Below are 6,136 nucleotides of genomic sequence, written 5' to 3'. Positions count from 1 at the left end.
TTAGCGACACAATTTTTCTGCAAAGTGTCGGGAATAATTCCTCATATTTTGGCACTTTATTAATTAGCTAGAAGCTAGTGTGTAAATAAAAGTGCTGTGTTTCGTGCTTAAAGTTATGTTTTAGGCACATCCAAATCTCTATAATCTTATTCCTAGAGACGTAATCATACAACCCTTGTATCCCTCACAACACTATGGGGTTAGTAAAATAATTCTGGCTTCATTAGGCCTTTAGAGGCAGTGTTTTGCTGATGCTGGCTATATCAGCATGTTCACTGTTGTATCCGTTTAGTGCTACTGTGCTTTTGTGCATCATGTTTGTCACTAAGGTTCAGCATTAAGTAGTGTAGTGACAGGAATATCAAAGTATGATGCAGATGTACAAGTACCAACAATCAGTAGCAGTTTATCAGCAAACTCAGTAAAGCACAGTAATTAGGCAATAATTAATAATTAATTAAGTCGTACGATACCTGGTTTTGAGAGGGTTGTCACAGATAAGGTTTTGCAAGAAGGAAAGATAGAACTTCTAGGTCATAAGTTTTTGCAAACCGGTTACCTATGAAATTAGCCGGATTCGAATGTAGTGTTAGGAATGGATTGGTTAATAGCCAACCATGCTCGAATCCTTTGTTGATAAAAAATCCGTAGAAATCCGTACCCTACAGGAGAAGTAATTTTAATCACAGGAGATAGACCTCGAAAGCCACTGAAATTTTATTTCAGTAATGAATTAGTTAGCTATTCAAGGAAACAAGAAACGGTGTATATGATTTCTGTAATCATTAACACTCAAAGTAAGGAACTCCAGGACATCCCTATAGTTTCGGAATACCCAGACGTCTTTCCAGAAGAATTACCTGGGTTACCGCCCGATAGGGAAGTAGAGTTTAGAATTCATCTAATTCCGGGTACTACACCCATAGCCAAGGCACCTTATCGATTAGCACCCACCGAAATGTTAGAATTGAAAAGCAGTTAGACGAATTACTAAGTAAAGGATTTATACAACCTAGTTCATCCCCTTGGGGTGCACCAGTGTTGTTTGTGAAAAAGAAAGACGGATTAATGAGAATGTGTATCGATTATAGGGAGCTGAATAAGGTTACAATTAAGAATCGATACCCATTACCTAGGATTGATGACCTTTTTGATCAACTTCAAGGCGCTAGATATTTTTCCAAAATAGACTTAAGATCTGGATATCACCAACTGAAAGTACAAGATGAGGACATACCTAAAACTGCTTTCAGAACTAGGTATGGTCATTATGAGTTTACAGTCATGCCCTTTGGACTAACAAATGCTCCAGCAGCATTTATGGACATGATGAATCGGATCTGTAAACCATATTTGGATAAATTTGTGATCATTTTCATTGACGATATACTTATTTATTCCAAAAGTCAGGAAGAACATTGTGAGCACCTGCATGCACTCTTAACATTGTTAAGAAAGGAAAAGCTTTATGCCAAATTCTCGAAGTGTGAATTCTGGCTGCAGGAAGTACAATTTTTAGGTCACATGGTGAATCACGAAGGAATTCACGTAGATCCTGCTAAAATAGAAGCAATCACCAAATGGAAGATTCCACAAACAGCTATGGAAATTAGAAGTTTTCTAGGCTTAGCTGGATACTATAGACGATTTATTAAGGATTTTTCTAAGATAGCTGTACCTTTGACTAAGCTAACTTGTAAAGCAATTAAGTTTGAATGGGGACATAGACAAGAAGAAGCTTTTAAGATCCTAAAGCACAGATTGACGAATGCTCCAATTTTAGCTTTACCTGAAGGAACCGAAGGTTTTGAAATATATTGTGATGCTTCAAAATTAGGATTCGGATGTGTGTTGATGCAACGCAAGAAGGTAATTGCATATGCCTCTAGGCAGTTGAAGAAGCACGAGGAAAATTATATGACTCATGACTTAGAGTTAGGAGCCATAATTTTTGCCCTTAAAATCTGGAGACATTATCTGTATGGAAGTAAGTTTACTATTTATACAGATCATAAAAGTTTAAGGTACATATTTAGGCAAAAAGAGTTAAATATAAGACAAAGAAGATGGATGGAAATCCTAAGCGATTACGACTGTGATATTCAATATCACGAAGGAAAAGCGAACGTAGTCGCAGACGCCTTAAGTCGTAAGTATCATGAAAAGCAAAAGCGAGTCCGTGCTCTTAGGTTAAATCTACAATTAGATTTAATGGAACAATTGAAGAGAGTTCAGGAAACGACAATCAAGGACGATTCCGAAGGAATGAAAGGTTACATAAAGGAACTAGAACAAGGAAAGGATGAAATTTGGAGATTCCACAAGAAACGAATTTGGGTACCTAAGCAGGGAGAGTTAAGAAATAAGATTTTAGAAGAAGCTCATAAATCTAGGTATACCGTACATACAGGAAACAATAAGATGTACCAAGATTTAAGAAACAATTTCTGGTGGATAGGAATGAAAAGGGATATAGCTGAATACGTAACTAAGTGTCTTACTTGTTCACAAGTTAAGGCGGAACACCAGAAACCTTCAGGACTATTACAACCGTTAGAAATGCCTGTATGGAAATGGGAATTAATAACAATGGATTTTGTTACTAAGTTACCCAAAACCAGAAAAGGTAACGATGCAATTTGGGTAATTGTGGATTGATGTACTGAAAAGTACATATGTTTATAGTGTATATTTTGGTCAGTTTTCAGTCATTTTGAGTCTGTTTTAGGTTAGAACTATGATACTGCTGACGTTAAGCTTTGATTTCAGGTCCCGTAGCTTAAAGTGTTGAAAAACGAGTAAAAACGAGCAGTTCGGAAGAAAAACGGGATTCGTACGCGCGTCGGAGAAGCTGGAATTCGGAAAAGAATAAAAAAATCAAGAAATTGAGTTTGGAGGCGCCGCGTGACGCCTAGCCACCCTCGCGCCACGCGAGGGTCCTTATTTGACTGATTTTGACTTCTGGGTTTAGGGTTTGACTGGATATTACCAAGAAACTTAATAAAAAACCCTAGTTACGAACCAAAAAACCCTAGGACGAATTTCAGAGAAGATTTTGAGCTTTTCGGAGTATTTTGGCTAACGGGAATCATCTGGTTGAAGCTTGGATCGTGAGAGTGAAGATCTTTCGGGTTTTATCTCCCGGTGTTCCTTATTTTCGCGTTTTCGATACTATACGATGAATTCTTGTTTTGAACTTGTTTTGTTTGATTTGAACAACATGTTTCTTGGCTAAACTTAGATACTACCTAGATTTGATGAAGGTTTAATTTATGTTTGGATCTTTTAACGGTTTTATTGAATTGATTATGGATTTACTTTGAAAGTAAAGTATTCTAGATTTTCTGATTTGGTGCGTGTGCGTATTTACTTTTGATTGTGGATTATTTGCTGTTTCACATAGATCTTAGTGACGGTCTTTATCACATAATAGATCTGTGTTGATTATTTGCATCCTTGCGGGTTCAGGTGATCTTTGGGTAAATCGGCCGATAGCCTTAGAAACAGTAACTAAAATATAATTAGAAGTGAGTATTTTGTTTAACTTGTCGCTGAGAGGCTCGGGTTAGTTATTAGGTCGCGGTGCAGTATATAGCTAATTTAGATTTTGAGAGAAGTCGACATTAGTTCCCTAATTGCAGTTGTGTCTAGTAAACCAAGTCAGAACCTAGAATTGCCTTAGATTGTCGCGCTGAGAGGTAGATATTCGTATTAGGGCACTTTTAGAGTCGTTAGAGGACTGAGAGGAAATCTAACAGTCGGTAATCATAACAGCCTTGTAGGGTTTCCTAGGTTTCTTCCTGAGAAGGATCGGGAAGTCTTAGCATTGAAATACCTTAAGGTTTAGTATTTTACGATCCCGGCTCCATACAACAATAAAACTGTTAGAAGTCCATTCATAGTTAAACTGGATTCAAGTCTAGGTAGCCCTTAATCTCATCTGAATCAAAACCCTAGTTTTCGTTCGTGTTTTAGTTAATTTCAATTTAATCACAATTTTAGGATTTTAGTAAAACCCCCCCAAACACATCATCTGTTTAGTCGTGTCAGTGTTTAGTCTAAGTTTAGTCGTTAACGTAATTCATTAGAGTCCTTGTGGGTTCGACATCCGGACTTACTTTTCTGTGCTAGAGTCGACCGGTACACTTGCCGGTGAGTAGTTTAGTCAAGTTAAAGAGTCTAGATTTTTATTACTTGAGTCTTAATTTAGGGTAATTTAGTTTAATTAGTTGAACTACTTTTTCCACATCAAGTTTTTGGCGCCGTTGCCGGGGATTCTTGGCGATTGCGTTAACTGCTTTGTTTGGATTTCAACTGATATCGTTACGTGCTTTTTGTGTGTTTGTGAGTCGTAGGAGTCCAAGTACTTTTAGTGTCTTTTTCGTATTTCTTTGAGTCTTTTATTGGAGTTGACTTACTTGTTTTATTCTTGGTTTTGCAGTTCATGCCCCACACGCGTTCGCAGGGACCAGTGAAGCCCCCAATTGACAAGTCTTCCTTCTCCACACCAATCCCTCAGGTTCGAAAACCCCCAACTTCGTCTTCAGCCCTTTCTGACTCTACACTTCCATCTAAACCACCGAACTACGACTTCACCCCGAAGTCATCACCCTATAATTCCCCACCACCCTCCCGTCACCCTAGTCCACCACCAGTTCACCAAATGGCCGAAAACCAAACTGTCCACCAGCGTTCCACCGCGGGTTTTACCGCAAACTCACCCATCACCCTCCCTGAAATCACCAATGATAAGTCTTGGCAAATTCCTTCATACATCATGACTGCCATTAACAACTCTTGTCAGTTCCACGGTCGTGATGATGAAGACGCGCCAGCACATATCAACCGTCTCACCCGTCTGTGTAGCACCTTCGGCATCGAAGGTGTGAATCTTGATGCCCGCTATCTCCAAGTCTTCCCCTTTTCGCTTGCTGGTCGCGCAGCCACCTGGCTTGATTCGCAGCCGGCAGGTACTTACACCACTTGGGCTGGACTTAGAGATGCCTTCCTTGCTAAGTATTTCCCACCTGCGAAGGCCTCCCGCCTTCGAGATCAGATCCATTCCTTCATAATGGAGCCTGACGAACCTTATCACTTAGCATGGGAGAGGTTTCAAACATTGCTCTCGCGTTGTTCCCAACATGGACTGTCGGATTGGGCCTTAGTAGAAAAATTTTATAATGGTCTTACCCCTGAATGCAAGGCCCGATTCGACACATCCGCAGGAGGCCACCTAATGGGAAAGAAAACTGTGGCTGACTGCAATGACCTCTTTGAGAGCTTCGCTCATGCTGATATAGATCATAGTGCTACCGGCAGGAATTCCAATCCTGTGATTACCTCCTCATCTTCTCGAGGAGTGAATCAAGTCGTTTCAGACTCAAAGGTAATATCTCAGCTTGACTATATCACCAAAGAGTTGCTAGAAATTAAGAAGAAGGTAGATAGATGCGAGGTTTGTAGAGGGGGACATGACACCATAGATTGCCCAACCATCACCCTAGAGCAGGTCGAGTATTTAGCAGGTCAAAATAGGGGTCCAACTAACCCGTTCAACAATAGTAACTCTAATTGGCGTGCTAATAATTATCGCTCCTCAGGTAACCCCCCTGGTTTTCCGTCAGGTCAATACCAAAGTAGGGGGCCAGGTTTTTATTCTAGTGGGGGATCGGGTCAAACAGGTCAATTTGCTAGTTCAGGTTCAGGGGGGCAGTTTAGAGGTGAGGGGTCAAACCAAGAGGTTCAACCTAAGAGTGAGGGGTCAGGTGGTAGTTTGTCTAGGATAGAGGACCTTCTTTCCCAATTATTGGTTAAGGATCAGGCTACCCAACGTACATTAGAGGACCATGCTACGCTCCTAAAGAATAATCATTCAAGCTTCTTAGACCTTCAAAGGCAAGTTGGGGATATTGCACGCCAGTTGCAAGAACGACCTCCCGGTCAATTTTCGGGCAACACAAGGCCTAACCCATCTGGCTCTTTGAAGGCGATTTCGACCCGTAGTGGTAGGACCTTAGGAGAGGTAGTGAGACCCGAGAGTGTTGAGATAGAAGATGAGGACTCCGTAGATGAGGAGATTGAAATGGAGGCGCCCGGTAAAGTGCAACCTAGGTTAATCCCAGAAAGTACCGCACAC

The sequence above is a fragment of the Helianthus annuus genome, chromosome 7 (genome assembly GCF_002127325.2).
Source record: "Helianthus annuus cultivar XRQ/B chromosome 7, HanXRQr2.0-SUNRISE, whole genome shotgun sequence".
Taxonomy (NCBI): domain Eukaryota; kingdom Viridiplantae; phylum Streptophyta; class Magnoliopsida; order Asterales; family Asteraceae; genus Helianthus; species Helianthus annuus.
The sequence above is the reverse complement of the archived record's forward strand: the minus strand, read 5'-3'. Positions refer to the sequence as shown.